This window comes from Saccopteryx bilineata, chromosome 6 (genome assembly GCF_036850765.1).
Source record: "Saccopteryx bilineata isolate mSacBil1 chromosome 6, mSacBil1_pri_phased_curated, whole genome shotgun sequence".
In the NCBI taxonomy this organism is placed as follows: domain Eukaryota; kingdom Metazoa; phylum Chordata; class Mammalia; order Chiroptera; family Emballonuridae; genus Saccopteryx; species Saccopteryx bilineata.
The window spans coordinates 94,504,587-94,524,818 of record NC_089495.1 but is presented as its reverse complement, the minus strand read 5'-3'; positions in this window follow the sequence as shown (position 1 = coordinate 94,524,818).

Sequence of the window (20,232 nt, the reverse complement as noted above, 5' to 3'; positions counted from 1 at the left end):
CTTCCTCTCATTGAATAATAAAAAACAAAAATCAGTAAGAATTTTTCATTTCTCTATTGGGTTAACATACTTTTAAAATACAATTTTATTTCTTGTTATTTCTTTCAAGAAGTATGTGTATCACCTTGCGAATTTGTCAGAAAATGTATCTCTAGACTGTTATACAATTTATTTAGGTACATAAAATTTTTGTTCACCATTAATTTTCTGTTTGTTCTCATTATGCTTAATTTGGAAAAGATTTTGATATTTTCCTAAGGCCATGTTATGAAGATAGTGAACAATATCAGTTCATGAACCAGTACTGTTATGATGAGGTAAGGTTCACCAGGGAGTTGCAGATGGAATCAGGATTTCAGCTGCACCTGTGGTGCGGGCTCTACTGGGAGGCTTCAACTTCACATTCTTTATGTAGATTTCAGAAACCCAGGGAATATTATGAAGTTCAGTAAATGCTGCTTAATAACAGTCCTTATACCTTTGATTATATAACTCCCTCTGTTTTGATATTTAGGGAAGATTTAGTAATGTACTCAGAAATATAAAAGTTGTGTTTCTCTTTTCTTTCTTTCTCTCTTTTTTTTTTTTATTCAGTGAGAGGAGGGGAGGCAGAGACAGATTTCCACATGTGCCCCAATCTGCCCTGACCAGGATCCACCTGGGAAGCCCACAGGGGTGATGCTCTGCCCATCTGGGGCATGACTCTGTTGCTCAGAAACCGAGCTCTTCTTAGGACCTGAAGCAGAGGTCATGAAGCTATCCTCAGCACCCAGGGCCAATTCACTCCAATCGAGCCATGGATGCAAGAAGGGAAGAGAGAGAGAGAAAGAAAAATGAGAAGAGGGAGGGGTGGAGAAGCAGATGGGTGCTTCTCCTGTGTGTCCTAACTGGGAATAGAACCCGAGACATCCACATGCCAGACCGATGCTCTACCACTGAGCAAACTGGCCAGGACCTTTTTTTTTTTGATTGATGGTGATTGATTTGATTTTGAGTATACTGAAAAAGTAAAAAAGTTCAAAAGATATTTTTTTCTGGATGCCTAAAAGCCATTGATACAATTTAGAATCTGGCTAAATTAATACACAAATATAAATGACTGAAAGAATTTCTCTTGTTTTTAATCTCTTTGTTTATTGAGATCTAAAAATAAATACATATCCAAAGAAGGGTGCCCAATGCCATCCATTGACTGTGGACAGTCCTTTGGGATCTGAGACACTCTAAATAATAGGTCAGTTGCCTTTGTTCTAGATGTGGGTCATTCTATTTGCCTCTTAAAGGGATCCATAACATTGAAGCTGTAGAAATTCTGATTCTTAGAATAGCAGAGCTGATCGAGATCTGCAACATCTATTGTTGTTAAATGAATTTGTAAATGAATAATATTAAAAAAGATTCAGACACAGAAAGACAAAAATGAGCAATGAAATAACAAGACAAATATGAAAATATATAAATATTATAAAACAGGAAGCTTAGCATTCCTCTATTAAAGAAAGCACATGATTAAAATTTTTAATATATTTAGGGCATGGATTCTGAAACAAACTGCTTTGGTTCAAATCCTGAGACCTAGAATTTCGTAACTGTATGACCCTAATGAGGCAAATTACCTAACTTATTTTTAACTCCTTTTATACAACTGTATCATGTTACCTGTCTGAAAGAGTTTTTGAGCAGTGAATGGATTAATATATGTAAAGCAGTTATGAAAGGGCCTGCTACATAGTAAGTATTATTTTAGTATTGGATATTCGCATTGTCTTTCTTGTTCTACATATAAACAAGAAGGATTTCTTTGGGAACTCCTTGGCCTGTGGGATCCTTTGGGCATGGCATCTCCTGGATAAAGGTCACAGTCGTTGAGCTATCCCATCTTCTTGACATTATCTATAAAAATCACATCTGCCACATTCTTAAGACAATTCTAGAATAGGATTTTTATGTCCAGAAATTATATGATGGTCTCCGTACTTGGATCTATAATTTGTTTTTTCTCTGTAGTTCTGCTTATCTGTTTACTTTCAAGTTATCCAAAAGTCTCAGGGATGCTGGTATAAGAAATGATATGATACAATATAGCAAAAAGTTAATGAATCTATATGAAATTCTCATCTATTAGTATTAGGGAGCAATGCAATACTAACATTTTAATTAGAAAACATCTGTATTTGTATTGGGAGTTGAGGAAGACAGTGAAGTAATCATACCCTTAATTAAAATAAAGGAGCTGCATCAGAACCATAGGGCTTTTTAATTTCATTCTTAACCAGTGAAAGCTGGAGAACTGAGTGGGTTAGATGTGGATGGTAGAACTGAGGCCCAAATCAAGGTCATTTTTTAAGACAACTTAGTCTGGCCCAAACTAATGCTCTGTGATCCTGTGAATAGAAAAGAGCACTGTGCTATACTTTGGAAATTTGCTTTTAATTGAGTTGATATGAAGATAATAAAAGACTACTTACCCTACTTAATCAATCCCACAATTTATACAAAAAGATCCAAATCCTCTTGATCCCTTTAATGACACTATAACTCTCTGGAGAGGTGACTCAACTACTAACTATAGGAAAATTAGAGAGAATTACATTCTCTCTCTTTCTCACACACACACACAAACACTTGCAATTAATCACCTTCTTTCTTTTAAAAGTAAAAAAAAAACAAAACAAAACTGTCTCATAGATCACTGTTGAGAATACAACTCTGCAAATTCCCTGCACCTGTTCCTTTTACTACACAACACTGATACTTTTTTTAAATGTCATTTGTGTAACATTATGCCAATATTTGCAAAGTGTAATAATAGTGTAAACAGCATTTGCCAAGAATTAAATAATTTCAAATATAATTAGTCTGTTGCTAATTTTAATAGTTTAATGAGGAAATCAAAGTGTGTGTAGTAAAAAAAAATCTCACTTATTTCCATTGAACTCTTTATTTTATTTTAATTTGATTTTGCAAGATTTATCCCCACAGAATATAATGAAATCTTAATAAAAAAGGGAATCAACATTATACATTAATTTTGTGCATTTATATTCCAAGAAGTTTATAACCTTTTGTCCCTTTAATATATGATGTTCTCCTATAATGATTTGATTCTAAAGTACATAAAAATTTTGGATGTTACTTCTCGTGTGAAGCCATGATCATTTGATTCTGAACAAAGATGTTGATTCCATTAGATTCTCTATGAAATAATGATCTAATATGGAGATATACTTGCTCTTGATGTGATTAGTTTTCTATGTTTGAATCTACTTTTTTTAAGCCCAAAGTTATACTTTAAATTAATTTCTAAAGCAAATATATCAACATATTTACAATTTTAGAATTATATGATTGGTCATTACATCTGTTTTCAATTTTGCCCTATATTTGTAATTTTTATAACAAAATGTTAGAAAATAAGAAAGTGACATATACATATAATTAAAAAACATTGACATACTCTAGAACAGTAGTATACAGTTCATTGTCTATTGGAATGCTTTTAATTACTATAGCTTTGCCTCTTTGAAAATTATGGATAGCATTAAAATTATCGATCAATGAGTAAGGTTGTCTTTTCTATTGAGACAGTGCTAACTAACACTTAGTTGAGAATATGACAAATAATGTATGTAGCACATTTAGATTCATTACTGTTTTAGTCTTTGTTACTAACTCTTTGAGTAACATTATTTGACAGAATTTTAAAACCCTACTCTAGGTTTGTATACCAAATTACATGAGTACAAAGAGAGCATCTCCCCTGTTTACTAATCAGTGTTTAAAGTCTAACAGAAACCCTGATTTGGCAGGTTTCTATCCACTATGCATTGACTTTGAATTCATATTTACTAATCATGTATCAGAATATTTAAGGCCTATTCTATTACTTAGTACATAGCAGATTCATCTGTAAATGTTTGATAAAAGAATAAAAGTGGCAAAAGCAGAAATGAAAAAAGAGAGGAAAAAAATGGCCTGACCTATGGTGGCGCAGTGGATAAAACTTCGACCTGGAAATGCTGAGGTCGCTAGTTCGAAACCCTGGGCTTGCCTGGCACAGGCAACATATGGGAGTTGATGCTTCCAGCTCCTCCCCACCTTCTCTCTCTGTCTCTCTCTCCCCTCTCTTTCTCCCTTTCTCTCTCCTCTCTAAAATGAATAACTAAAATTAAAAAAAAAATTTAAAAAGGGAAAAAAGAAGAGAAGGGAGGAGAGGAAGAGAACAAGTAATACTCCGCTTTGATTGGGTCAGGATTCAGCTGTGAAACTAGTCAAGTCCCCTTTGTCTTTGCCCTCTCAATATAAGTTACCATTAAAAATTAAATGTAAGAAAAAAAATATTTTTCTTAATTCTATTCACCTGCCTTGCTTTTTCTCATGCTTTTCTAGCATATAGTCCTAGATCAAAGAGAGAATCTGTGATATCATACTAGTAAACTAATATTTTTCAAAATAACAAATGGGGTTAGGGAGATTAATATATTGATAAGAATCTTTAGTTCCTACTGAATTGAACATTTGACTAGTATGCAAACAATATGCAACAATTGTATATACCTAAGTACTATAGACCAGGTGTTGTCATGTATGTTGCAAAAAAATGTAATGGGAAGAAAAATCAAGTTTCTGATTAGATTGTTGTTGTTTAGAAATGTGTTAAATGGCTAAAGAGTAAAATATAATCGTCAGTCACCAAGGATCTTTTGTAATAATTAGCAGGAAGAAATAGAAAGAGATGGACATTTTATGTGTACCTTACTAATAGCCATCTGTGTCCTCAGGATTGACCCTCACCTCTCCACTCCACTGCCCACGCATTTTCTTGTTCTACTTTGTCTACTTGTAAAACAAACTAAAATCCTTAGCTATGAATGCTGTGGTTGGCAGAGCTAGAGCAGTAATAGTTCAAAGAACCCCATCTGGAAAGCAAGCTCCAAAAACAAAAATAAAACCTTTTCCAGCTCACAGAAATCCAGAGAGAGAGATTAATTAAAGTCAAAGAGGGAAAAAAAAAAATAGCGCTTCCTAGTATTGTCATGATCGTGATTATTTTTTCTACCCAGTGCTTAAACAGTTTTTCTCCTTCACATTATGTTCTTTGATAAAACAATAGTCTCTTCAAGTAAAATTCAAAACATTGAAGTTTTGATGAATAAATCTCCTTGCTGAACCCATATTTTAGGAATGCTAAAAGGGCTGATAATATACATCCATCATATTTACATATTATGTTCTTTCCCATCCAGTTTTAACTTCTGCACAGTAATTAATCTGAGGGGGGAAGTGGGTTTATTTTATTTTTTGTAAAGTTTAACATTTTCTGCTCTCTTGACACAATGCTTACCACATTTCCCCTCTTGAGCTCCTCAAGTACTTATTTAAATGGCATGGATAACACTAGATTTCTGCCACACTATCAGGTAATTTACATTAGGCATCCTCAGGGCTCTCTGAAGTTCTCAGTGAACCTAAGGTAACATTGCTTAGGATAATAGAATGCCTAGACAATGTTATGTCCTTTGAATTCTGACTTTTGCTTGTGGTTTCAGGAACCCTTTAGAAAAGCCTGAACTTCCTTTAGGTTTTTGTTTCTGTGAAGAGGAAGAAAAAATACTAAATCAAAGCTCTACAGTGTGCTTTCAGTTCTACATTTTAACCAGCAGTAAAAGCCAAAGAACTGAGCCCTGTCTGAAGTATCATTGGGTCTGGTGGCTAGGGAGGAGGAAGAATCAGCTGCTCAGTGTGGAAAAAGAAATGCAGGGATTATTTGTGCTGAGTGAGATAACGTAGCCTTTGCATGCTCTACACAGCTGGTAAAAGCGACTTTCTTCCCTTATTTCCTTCTCTTTCCATTGCCACCCTTACCTCACCTTATTGGCTCATTTGCTCAATGAGAGAAAGAGTAATAAACTGAATGATGCATTGAGGAAGAAATCCCCAGGGCACACACCTGCGTTTGCAAGGTGGTTTTATATCACCAAATAACACACAACTAACCAGGCAGGATCATTCTGGGCAGGGAAATGTGTTTTCATTGTTAAATTATAAGACTTCAAAATGAAAATGGTACTTTAGCAGCATATTTTATGTCTTAGTTTCTTATATATATTTTGATTCAGGTTTTTATTTTATTTTAATTTTCAAATATCAAAATATTGTCAAAATGTATTTTATGTTTTTATTCCTGATATTTCCAGTTTAAGTCTGCAGTGACTAGTGCAAAACTATGAAGATATTTCTGGTCACATAGGCATTAGGTACACCTCAAATTCTTAACCGGGACCTCCGTCTTCCCGCCAGCATCACAACATGGATTCAGTCATGGATTAATTCAAGTTCAGTTACTGCCACGGATTAGACACTATAAAGATGCCTGTGGTTTTAAGAGAGAACCAGTGGTTCAAAGAATTAGAAAATTTTTTAAAATCCTTTTATATTTTCTTTATAATTTTCAGTTTGAAATTAAAAGAGACTTTTGCAGCTGTGAACGAAACTTAAGTATGCTTTGATAGTGAATGGAATGTAACTCTATCTCTAATGCCCAATCTTTCTTTTTTTCTTTTTTCTTTTTTTGCTTTTGCAAGAGAGAGAGAGAGAGAGAGGAAGGGAGAGAGATGTAAAGCATCAATTCTTTGTTGCAGCACCTTAGTTGTTCATGATTGCTTTCTCATATGTGCCTTGATCACGGGTGGGAGGATGGGGGTGGACTCCAGCCGAGTCAGTGATCCGTGACCCCTTGCTCAAGCCAGAGGCTTTGGGCTTGAGGCCAGTAATCTTGGGCTTCAAGCCGGCAACCATAGGGTCCTGTCTATGATCCCACACTAAGCCGGTTACCCTGCACTGAAGCTGGATAGCCTGCATTCAAGCTGGCGATCTCAGCGTTTTTGACTCTGGGTCCTCAGCCTCTCAGGCCGATGCTCAATCCCTGCACAACTGTCTCATCAGGTTCTAATACTCAATTTTTAATGAGATGCCATGATTATGTAGCAAGAAAGACTCTGGATTAAAACTTAGAATAAAGTTTTGAAAACTATAAAAGTCCTGTCACTTACTAACTGTGTGACTTTGTTCAAATCACTTTACCTCTTAGTCATCAGTGTTTCAAAATATTGAATGCATTGTTATTATATATTCATTAGGAGAAAAAATGGGCTAATTAAAATGTCATAGCATGGATTCTGGAGGGAATTTTTCATCCTGCCAACAGACATGGGTTCACAAGCAGAAACACTCACATCATGTGGGTGTTTTACTAGCTTGGAAAATCTACAATATACTACAAAGCCAATTAAATAGCCATTCTCTCCTGTTTACTTATTAAGTGTAAAGTATTAACACATTTATGTGAATGAGAAATAAAGAAGTTACAGGTCCAGATGGTGTCATCAAGAAATAGGTATAAATGGCCTGATCAGGTGTGGCACAGTGGATAGAGCATCGGACTGGGATGTGGAGGACCCAAGTTCAAGACCCTGAGGTCGCCAGCTTGAGCACGGGCTCATCTGGCTTGAGCAAAAAGCTCACCAGCTTGGACTCAAGGTCGCTGGCTCGAGCAAGGGGTTACTCGGGCTGCTGAAGGCCCACAGTCAAGACACACATGATAAAGCAATCAATGAACAACTAAGGTTTCACAACAAAAAACTGGTGATTGAATCTTCTCATCTCTCTCCGTTCCTGTCTGTCTGTCCCATCTATCCCTCTCTTTGACTCTCGCTCTGTCCCTGTGGGAAAAAAAAAGAAATAGGTATAAATAAAAAGATAATTAACAATACAAGATTTTTTTAATGAATGTAACCCAATTAATGATAGTTTAGCTAAAGATAAGACACAGCATGTGTTTTAAACAATCTAACTTTAAATAGAAATATTTAAGGATTGAGATTTTTTTTTTACAACAATGTAGGAAAAGATGAGTTAAACTAAGCATGAATAAGGGCAGGAAAGTAGCCATTTCTGTGAGAAGTCTCATTTCTTTCATTGCTTTACAAGTCACGCTCTCAGCCTGATCTTGGCATGTTTGGTTACTTCTTCACTCTTTGGTGCCTTCCTAATGTGGGCATGCAGTTGAACTCATCATTCCTTCATTCATTTTGCCATTCATTGACTTTTTTTTTTACTTTTTTTATTGAGTATTCTCTACCTATAAGACATTATCTAGTTTACCTCTGGAAATATAAATTGAATAAGACATACTTTAGGTTTATAAGGAAATTGAGGACTGTAGATAACATGAAAAAGAATGTAACAAATGATGAAAGAAAATGAATTATGTGTACATATTACACAGATGTTACATTTTTTCATAAATTGAAAACAAGACCCTCCACCAGCAAAAATCTCTTACAACTCACTTTGGCGCAGTGGGCTGGAACCAAGCACACAATATCTCCAAGATATGCTGGAATATTAAATAAATGCCTAGCAAGGTAAAGTAAGAAACCAGGGAGGAAGTGTTATTTGAGCAAGATTAAGAAGTACAGCTAGCATTTCATTTTGCTTAGAAGGAAAATTAGGCATTTCATTAAAAAGGACTGGCAAAATTAGTGCATAATGCCAACAGAATAGACTATATGTTGGGGAATAATATGTATTCTTATTTAAGGAGGACATAATGAAGAATAATCATTGTAGATAATGCCTGAAACATAGGTAAACTTCAAATATACAACGTGCAATTTAAATATTTAATACATTTATAATAAGATCTAGTACAAGTTATTTTGTTTTGTTTTGTTTAATCAGTGCAGTGCTTGATTAAAAACATTTTAAAAAAATCCTTAGGATAGAGAAAGATATAATATACTCTGGCCAGTGGTTCAGTGAATAGAGTGTTCACCCAATGTATAGACATCCTGGGTCTGATTCCTGGTCAGCGCACACAAAAGAAAAGACCATCTGCTTCTCTCCCCCTCTCTTTCCCCCATCTCTCCTTCTTCCTCTACAGCAGTTTGTGGCTCAATTGGACTGAGCATGCCCTGGGTGCTGAGGATAGCTTGGTTGGTCTAAGCGTGTCAGCCTCAAGTGCTAAGAATTGTGTGGTTGATTCAAGCATCATCCCTAGACAGGGTTTCCAAGTGTATCTGGTCAGGGAGCATGCGGGAGTCTGTCTCTCACTATTTCCCCTCCTCTCATTTAAATATATATATATATATATATATATATATATATATATTCTATATAGAATATATTTATATATATATATGAGAATATAGATATTAGAATCTGGAAACCAGTAAGAACATCAGAAAGATCTTTACCAAGATATTAGTATCAAGACAAAACATGGTTATGAAGTAAATTAATGAGGTAGAATTAAAAACATCTGTCTGCAATTTGGATTTGAGGGCTAAGAAGGAAATAGAGAACAAAAAGATGAATCTGAGGTACTTAGCTTGAACAAATATGTATATATTTTTCACAAGTAACAGATAAACAAATATAGAGTAAAAATTAATATGGCAATATGGAGATTTGGGGAAAGTTATGTTGTTCAATATTTAACACAATGACTATCAGCATATCTAAACTTCTAGGTGAAACATTCTTTAAGAAATACTTCAAGTAGCAATCAAAACATATATTAATTAGAAAATATATTTTTTCTCTGATACTTAAAGAATATAGAAGAAATGCAGGATAATGTGTAATGTTAATTTTAAAGATAAAAATATTTCTGAAAAGAATAAAAGATTTATTATCTTATACTATTTTTTTTGTACTTTTCTGAAGTGGGAAACAGGGAGGCAGAGAGACAGACTCCCACATGCACCAGACTGGGATCCACACAGTAAGCCCTAGGGAGCAATGCTCAGCCCATCTGGGGAATTCCTCCATTGCAACTGGAGCTATTTTTTTAGCACCTGAGGCAAAAGCCATGCAGCGATCCTCAGTGCCGGGACGACTTTGCTCCAGTGGAGCCCTAGCTATGGGAAAGGAAGGGAGAGATAGAGAGAAAAGAGAGGGGAAGGTGCAGAAGCAGATGGGTGCTTCTCCTGTGTGCCCTGTCTGGGAATCAGACCCGGGACTTCCACATGCCAGGCTGACACTCTACCCTGAGCCAACCAGACAGGGCCTTTATTATCTCATACTATTAAAATAATTTTTCATCAAGTATGGCAAAGCAACAACATTTTATTTATTTAAGAATTTTTAAAAAAATTTTTGGGGTATGTCGATTCATAAAATTACATAGGTTTCAACTGTACAATTTTGTAATACATCGTCTATGTATTGAATTGTGTGTTTACCACCCCAAGTCAAGTCTTCTACCATCATCATTTATCTATCCCTTTACCCTCTCCTACCTTTCCCTACCTGCTTTTCCTTTTGTAATCACCTATTTTAAAGGAGACAATGTAAAAAATGTAGCTATTACCTGAGGAATGGGATTCCAGGTTTTGAATGTCTGCTTATTAGGTTATAATTATCTCTGACCTTTAATGTTCAGTGGAAGATTTATTGCTTACCTGTTTAATAACTTAAATGACTTGAAGAAGACAGAGCGAAGAGCAAAATAAGTTTTCCCTCCAATTTATATTATTATATTTTAAGATCAAAAGGCCACAACATGTAAGTACTCTTATGAAAGCCAATACTTAAATACTGGTAGCTGATATATGTTCTTTCCCTCACTTGGAATAGTACTAAAATTGTAAGTTTAACTTACAGTCCAGAAGAAGAGATAAATTTATAAACATCATAGAAATTTAAGATAGTCTTGCTGCACTAACTTAGATACACTGAACATGTTAACAATTGTTTCTGCTTTTCTGAATAAGGCAACTAGATGATTCCTCTTTTTTTGTATTAATTTTTTTTATTTATTCATTTTTTTTGAGAGGAGAGAGAGAGGAGAGCGAGACAGGGGGGAGGAGCTGGAAGCATCAACTACCATATGTGCCTTGACCAGGCAAGCCCAGGGTTTCAAACCGGTGACCTCAGCATTTCCAGGTCGATGCTTTATCCACTGCACCACCACAGGTCAGGCCTAGATGATTCTTTTACAATTGCTCTACTTTTAGGAACTATCTCAATGCCCCCAATCATATTAAACTACAATTTAGCTAACTTCATTTCTCACTTTCACATAATGACAAGTTTTTCTCTTGGATTTGCTTTGCAATATTTTTCTAGGGTCAATGTTTTATTAGTGCTTTTTAATTACATAAGGTTGTTATCAATTCATATTAGATCACCAAAATTTAATGTTTACACACACACACACACACACACAAATATATATATATATTTTAAATTTAATTAAGATACAATGTCCAAGAATACTTTTGGTTTTTTTTTTTATAAAAAACAACAGTATTTTAAAAGTCTCAGATTATGTATGAAAGTTAAGGATTTTAAAAAAACAATTATGAAATTTCAAATCTTAAAGAACAATTAAATATAAATATTTTCTTATTAAAATTTTTAAATTCTTTTATTCAACAATATATACTGAATACCTGTTACAGATTGCACGTTTGTGTTTCCCAAATACTTAATGAAACACAAATACTTAATGTAATATTATTTGGAGATGGGGGACCTTTGAGAGGTAAATAGATCAGGGGCATAGGGTCCTCATGATGAAATTAGTGTCCTTATAAGAAAAGACACCGGGGACTTACTCACCTCTGAACCCACCCCCTGACACCCTCCATATTAAGATACCAAGAAAAGGTGCTCTCACCAAAACCTGACCATGCTGGAACCATGATTTGGGATTTCATAGACTCCAGAATTGTGGAAAATAAATTTCTGTTCCTTTAAGCCACTCAGTCTACGTTATCTTTTTTACTGAAGCCTGAACTAACTAAGCAATACCTATTATGCTCAAGGCATTGCTGCACATGATGAAAATGTAATTCCAATATAACAAAGTGGGTCCTCATAAAATTTACAATGTAATGTGAGATAAACAAATAGATATTATATATGATAATTTAAATAGTCTAAGAGGTTATTAAAAAGGTCAAGACAAAAAGGTCAAAAGATGAGTTTGTGGAGATATATTATTTTGTACAGGATAATCAAGAAAGGGTTCCTTGGAAGGTGGCATAGGAAAAGGCACCTGAATGAAACGAGCAGCTAAGCCGTAGAAAGCACTTGTGGAAGAGACTTCCACGTAAATGAAATAGCAGATAAAAAAGGCTTGAAATATTAAGTGTGAGCTATGGGGAAAAGACAGAATGAGGTGTGCATGAATGAGAGGAGAGGGTTAAGAGGCCAAATGTGGCTTGGTCACGTGAAAACCATTTATTGTATACATGAATGTTAAGTACAGATCAATGGGGTTCATGTGAACTTGAATAAACAATGCAAAATAAATTAATGACAGTGAAAGAATTCAGAAATGATTCCAAAGAAGAGATAAATTATGCTGATCTGTTCAGCTAAAAGCGTTGGTCACAGACAGCTCAACGCCAATTACATAAACCACTGATTTCTAATTCTGGTTTTGAAACACTCAGGGTAGTTTTAATTATCCCAAGAGGTATAATATAATTTGCCAAATAGATGATTAACACTTAGAAAGGAAAGGATATTCCAAAATCAAATTAACCTGTTTATGATGCTAATAATTTAAACTTATGGTCAGAGGGGGAAAAACAGTTTTTGCAAATAAATTTATCTTTAAATTGACTTTTAAATAGAAAGGCAAGCAACATTGGAGACATTGTGAAATGTTTCTACCATCATCAACTTATTGTGCTATTTTATTTCAATTTATGACCTAAATCCTAAATGCTTGCTTAAAAGTAAATGTTCAGTTCTGTTCACCTATAGGTTGACAGTAGCCTCATATGCGTATCATCTGTTCCCTTTGCTTACTTGACTTATTTAATTTCTATCTATCTATTTAGAATGCCTGGGGTAACACTGACAGAAGCATTCTCTATCAAAAGAAAATGATAAGGAAGGATATATTCTTATATATTCTTACCCCTGCTGTAAGATTCTCTCCCATTTTGCACACAAGCTTTCCCATTTCTTTTCCCCTTACCCTATTACAGCCTATTGCAGCTTTCCAGAAAGGCAAGGTTTTCTTAGTTTGTCCTCCAGCTAGGGAAACTATTTAGAAAACTGGTTTCTTTTAGTTTGGCCCCATGCAGGTTTGACCTATTTTACCTTGTTACAGTGATGGAAAGCTCCATTCCTGCAAAACTTTAGCTTCAAAGAGTTCTGTTAATAAAAGAAGTACAGACACCCCCTAACCAGTAGTTACCCAATTAATTGTTAAATATATATTTTAGTTCAATAAAATGAGGATAAGCTAACAATAAAATGTAATAAAAGTATGTTATGTATTGTCAGACAATGCTCAATGAGCCATGATTTAAATATACAAAATGTAAGCTCGCATTTTATTTATTATTAATAATAAAAAATTGTGATCTGCACTATTAAAATGAATTCAGGTAATAATCTGGATAATTCTAGCAATATTTTTAAATACTGTCTTTCTCTCTTTCACTGCTTAAAATAAGAGAGACAGTCTATTTCTAGCCTGCTTTCCAACCCTTATGGAACAGTGAAGGATAGAACAATTGGTCAGTCAGCTCAGTTGATTTTAACAGATACTATTTAGTATTTATATGGTTTGGTCTATAAATCAGTAAATTTTTTATTATTTTTAATGGTAAACAAATTCTGTGCAATGGCTAGAGAACACTTCATTAACTTGGGCCAGGCTCATTAATATGTAAGCTGTTTTTTTATTCTCAATTAAGAGAGTGAATCAACATATTTCACAACTATACCTGGGAACATATACCAATCACATATTCTACAAGAATATTATCTTATTACTAAAAACAGGATCCAAATTACTTGATGATAAATTACTAAATTTTGGTGAAAGTGCTTTTTAAAATTTTCTCAATATATTAATGTCGCTTTGGTTGATTTAACTCAAGGTAGTTGAGTTTTCAGTAAGGTTTTTTTCTTTAAATTTTTTTCTAGGAGCAACACTGTGTTATTGAATTTTCTTGAAATAAAAATAAAAGGTTTGACTTTTGTTCATTACATTGACTATTTTTTAAGAGAGACAGAGAGAGACAGACAGGACAGGAGAGAGATGAGAAACATCAGGTCATAGTTGTGGCATCTTAGTTGTTCATTGCTTGCTTTCTCATATATGCCTTGACTGGAAGGCTTCAGCTGAGCCAGTGACCCCTTGTTCAAGCCAGTGACCCTGGGGTCATGTCTATAATCCCACACTAAAGCTGGTGACCTCCCATTCAATCTGGATGAGCCCGTGCTTAATCCAATGACCTCAAAGCATCCCAGTCCAATGCTTTATCAATTGTGCCACCACCTGGTCAGGCTCATTACATTGGCTAGTTAAGATTTGGTGTGAGTGCACACTTTTTTCAATTGATGACACAAACTTGTTCAAAAGTTATTCCTACACCATTCCATCATTATAATTTTAATATAGAAGTCTGTATGGAAATATAGTATCTAAATATCATGGTTATATCTAAACAAATTGTTTCTTTTAAGATATAGAACTTACTAAGTAGTAAATAAATTCTTGTTTAAAGTTTAGCATGAATTAAATAATAGTAATGTTCATGTTTTACTTTATCTGAAGAGATTGGAAAAAATTATTCTTAGAAAGATGAAGCAAATTTGTTTATATTGCCAAGGAAACACACTTTACTAAACACATGTTTGAAACATCTGTTTAATGCCTCTCACAGTTTTTCACTTAAGGTAAGCTTGTCAATAAAAAGAATCATTCAAAGAAAATATAACATAAATTCATGTTCGAATAGATTTGGAACAACTCAGCATATCAAGTATAAAAAGCATTCAAATAATGAAAGTTTGAACTTATACTCCAAGTACATAAAAACTGATAGAACAAACAACTGATATGGGGAGGTAAAATTTCACATGAAGGACTTTATTTTTATAGTTGGAATGCTTTCTTAATGTCTGAATATTATTACTACCTGTCCTTCTAGACTTGGCCTGTCAGAACACCTGCATTTTGACAGGCTTGCTAGAGAATCTGTTTTCTCTCTAGTTAAAAACTCCATTAATCCAGACTTCTAAATTTGTCTTAGTAAGATTCCTTATCTTATTTCAGTTTTTGCCCAATCTTCCACATTTCATTTTTTTATTCCCTTATGTCTTATATTTCAAGTTTCTTTAAAATATTGATAAAGATTACAACAATTTAAATAATATGCAAACATTAACTATGAAGTGTACATCATTAAACTGGGTCTACAGGCTTGCATGTAATCTTTGCAACAATGCAGTGAGTCCTTTATTATATTCACATTAGAAATAAGGAAATCGTGACCCTGAGAAAGTGAGTAAATTTTCAAAGTTAGAAGTAAGGGGCAGAGCCTCACATTATTCTATAAAGTCCAGATATCATGCCTTTTCCATAAATACACGACTTCACACAGTCCTTTTGGGAAATCTATCTTGCTGTCATGGATCAAGTATGATGAATAAGACAAGATCAGTTGCACTACTGGGTCCCTTCTTTCTCCACCTCTCTGTCTCTTTTTCTCCTCACAAAGTCTGTCAGTCATCCATGGTAGTTAAGCAGAAGATAATATTTAAAATCTGAGAAAAATGGGAAGAATGGTTAAATCTATCTAGTAAAATTTTGATGTGAAATTTCTCATTTTAATGAGAACAAGTTGAATTTATAAATAAACTATTTCCACATATTGTGACTTAAATGATAAACTGATTACTGAAAACATTTATGGAAATCTATAAATTTATTTATTCAGAATCTTTATTTTATAATAACTAAGGCTCAAAATGATAAACAAGTTGCTTAAAGTCTGTCAATCATGTTTTATCATTAGTGGGGTTTTAGAATGATTATTAAATTTATATTCTTTGTTGTGAAAGGTTTCTTTAAAATTTATTAAGAACATATACAGAATGTACTAGTTTTACGCATTAAGAAAACATTAAAAAACTTCAACATAAGTATATGTACACCAAATTGCTGTCCCTACTAACTTAAATTATAACCTAACATTTGTTAAAACACATATTAAGAGACCTTAATTTTAATATTGCTTTAGTCAATTTCATTTTCTTAGCATAACCTTAAGTGAGATTATAAACTGGTGACAGTGTGATATAGCAGAGGGGTTCACGTTTCAGAGTCCTTTCTGCTCTGATGTTATCGATTGTACTCCATTATATTGCCCACATACAATTTAGCTTTTATGAACTTCATTTTATTAATATTTAAAACTAAAAAGCCTTCATCTTATGATCAATGTTATAAGAATAAAATATGATAATTGACATAAAACTAGAACTGTGATTAGTTTATAAGTGAAGGAAATGGTGTTTTAGTTTCCAATACAGATTGGGACAAAGGTAGGTTTACAGTTTGTATGGAAAGTAATGCAGGAATTAATACATAATAATACAAAAATAGATTCTGTATTTTGTGTACTCACGACTGTAAAGCTAGTTTTGCCCACCCTGTATTTGGTTCCTTATCTTGTTGTGAGGCTCTACTAATTCTGATCCCTGAAACTAGGCATGGCCCAGAATTTAGAAGTAAAAGTGATGTGTTATCCTGCCATGCATACGATTTTAGTGTCTATCATGACAATAGAAATGTTTCATATTGATTTGCCAGCCAGCCAGTGACTTGCAGCGAAGAAGGCATGGCCATCTCCAATAGAAAGGTAGAGGGAGGAAAGGCAAGCCTTTGCTCTTCTAAAACCACTGAAGTTATAAAATGTTTGTTGGTGATTGTGGTGGTGTTTCCTGTTATTAAAGCAATGTATACATTCTAGCTTGTTTTGGCTAATGAGGAATCAATAAATGATAGTTTTTCTAGGAGATGTTTGTCATTTATTCTCCAATATTCATCCCGCTTTTCCCAATAGTGCCTGATTTCTTTCATGTCATTCAGTAGAATTTTATTTTGCCCACTATCGATAACATTTAAGGCTGAGCACCTTAATAGTCTTTCAGCTATTTACTGCCACACGAATTGTTTGTCACTCTTTTCCAGGATTAAAAATACCAAATTAAGTGGGTTAATAAATGCTATAGAGGTAGATAAGTGGTAAACTGAGTAAAAAATGTTAAGGCCAGAATGGCTCTCCCAATCTCTCTCTCTTTTTTTCTTTCTCTCTCACACACATGCACCCCCCACCCCCTATCCACAACCTGCTCACTGTTAACTTTATGTACCCAACAAAATATAAAATAAGTACAGTATAATTTTGCCAGTAAACATGGACAGCAACTTGTATATTAGAAGTACATTATTGTGCCTTGTTATCCTAACTTACTATTCCATATTGCTTCTAGATGAAGGATTATTCTGAGTTAACTGAGTATTAGGAGAATGCAAAGTACATTGTGAGTTTAAATTTCAAGACGCCCTTTTGGGTTCACACATACATGTACTGGATCTTGGCTTTGGACATCTACCCATGAAATTGCTGAGTAATTCGTACATTAAATAGTACTGTTTTTAATAGTTATATTGCTAGAGAATGACAAAAATAAAAGAAATATGATTGTTGGTTCTTTGATTTTCTTGAGGTCTTTAGATCTCCCAGGATAAGAAGCAAGATGGCGAGACTATATTAACCCACTGAAGCTTTTCATTGTTCACCTAAAGTATGTCAGTTGAGAAATAACTAAAAACCAGGACAGCTTGGAGACTTGGATTCTGATAACATGGCTTTTTCTTCCTTTGTAGAGGAAATAAATGCCTTTTATATAAGCATAGTCATTTTTAACAGTTTATATTATATATGTACAGACAGTGGTTAACTAAAGTGACAAACTTTCTAAGACTTTTGTTACACTCTATCATATTTTCTCCTTTCTATCTTCACTATTTTTCTTTTGGAGGGCTCATATGTTCCAAGATAAGCAAAACTGAAGAACTAAGTATACAGTCTAGATCCCTTCATTTTGAAACAATGATTGGTCAACAAATGGACAAATGATATAAGGTGTATTATAGATTAAAGTCATTACCTGAGAAATCTGCAGGACAAAAATCTTTCTGTAGCTCCACTGGTATTTTGTACATATGTGATGTCTTGAACTACTGCTGCCATTTTGCGATCACAGGTAGATATCTTAGATGTGAGAACCTAAGATATTGAAACACAATCTGATCAAATACATTGAAACTCTCTTCTAGCTCTGTGATCTTTTCAATAGCCATGACTCACCCTTTTTCCAAACTTCTATTTTTGTTGATATTACTTAAAAACATAGTTTGGATAAGTAATATTTTAAAGGATTTTATTTTTTACAGCAGTTTCACATTCACAGAAAATTGAGAAAAATGACAGAGATTTTCCATATAACTCCTCTCCCCTCACATGCATAGCCTTCTCCATTATCAACATTCACTACCTGAAGAGCACATTTGTTACAATTGATGGACCCAGACTGTCATATCATTATCACCCAAATTCCTTCATTTTCCTCAGGGTTCAATGTTGGTAGGTTTGAAAGAGGATATGACATGTATCCAGTGTTATAGTGTACTGCTCATAAAAATTAAAGTATATTTCAAAATGAGTACAAAGCGATAAAAAGAAGCAGCATTTAATTTTTTTTATTTAACAAGAACATCAGAAAAGCAAATGGAAAGTCAAAGAAAGTTGTTTAATTATGCAAGTAAGATGCAAAACCAATTTTTATTTTATTGGTGAAAATGCACTATACAAAAGGCTGAAAGTACTGGAGTATCAGCACGTTCCCTGATCCCCTAATTCTTGTGAGCAGTATATTATAGACTATTTTTACTGCCCTAAATCTTCTGCATGCCACCTATGACCTCTCTTGCTACCCCAATTACTGATCTTTTTTGCTAATTGGCTTATTTTACTTAGTAATATGTTTTTAAGGTTACTCTCATGGCTTTATAGTTTATTTCTTTTTAGTGATGAGTGATATTTCATTGTATTCTAGATGTACACAGTTCATTTATCCTTTAACCCAGTGTTTTTCAACCATAGGTCCATAGACTGCTCCACCAGAAATTTTGTTCTAGTCCATGAAAGAGTTAACCACCCTAATGTTGTATGAAGATTTTAGACCCAATGATATAAGTTGAATTCTTATTTTTATTAATTCCCTAATGTAAAAACATTGAAAACCACTGCTTTTTACCTACTGAAAAACATCTTAGTTGTTTTCAAGTTTTGATAATTATGAATAAAACTGTTATAAATTTCTATGAACAGCCTGACCAGACAGTGATGCAGAGGACAGAGCATCAGACTGGGATGTGGAGGACCCAGGTTTGAGACCCCAAGGTTGCCAGCTTGAGCGTGGGATCATCTGGTTTGAGCAAAAGCTCACCAGCTTTGACCCAAGGTCGCTGGCTTAAACAAGGGGTTACTTGGTCTGCTAAAAGGCCCACAGTCAAGGCACATATGAGAAAGCAATCAATGAACAACTAAGGTATCGCAACAAAAACTGATGGATGATGCTTCTCATCTCTCTTCGTTCCTATCTGTCTGTCCCTATCTATCCCTCTCTCTGATTCTCTCACTATCTGTGTCTCTGTAAAAAATAAAATAAAATAAAATAATAAAAATAAATATTTGTGAAAAGATTTTGGTGTGGACAAATTTTTTTTCTTCTCATTTTATAGATGCTTCACCTCATTCTTTCCATGCTCCCAAGGTAATTTTAATGAGCATGTTGGTATTACCTTCTGTGTTTTCCCCCTTGCCAATATGAAGAATTGGTTTTATGAAACATATATATATATAAAACACATAATACCACACAGACATACATTTGTACTCTCATTATTTTTTGCTTTGCAAAACAGTGGATTTGCATTTTATTTCTCTTTCTTTCTTTCTTTTTTTTTTTTTTGCTTTTAAGGGAGAAGAGGGGAGACAGTGAGACAGACTCCTGCATTTGCCCTGAATGGGATCCACCAGCAATCTCTGCCTGGGACCAATAATTGTATCAACCAAGCTATCATTAGCTCCCTGGTACTATGCTCTAACCCAGTGGTTCTCAAACATTTTGAAGTCAAGGGGCATTTAAAATCTTACAAATAATTGTAGGCACACTATATACAAATTTCTGAGAAATATGTTATAATAATTAAGTCAAATATTAAAGACAGCCTGACCAGGCGGTGGCGCAGTGGATAGAGCGTCAGACTGGGATGCTAAGGACCCAGGTTCGAGACCCCGAGCTCGCCAACTTGAGTGCAGGCTCATCTGGTTTGAGCAA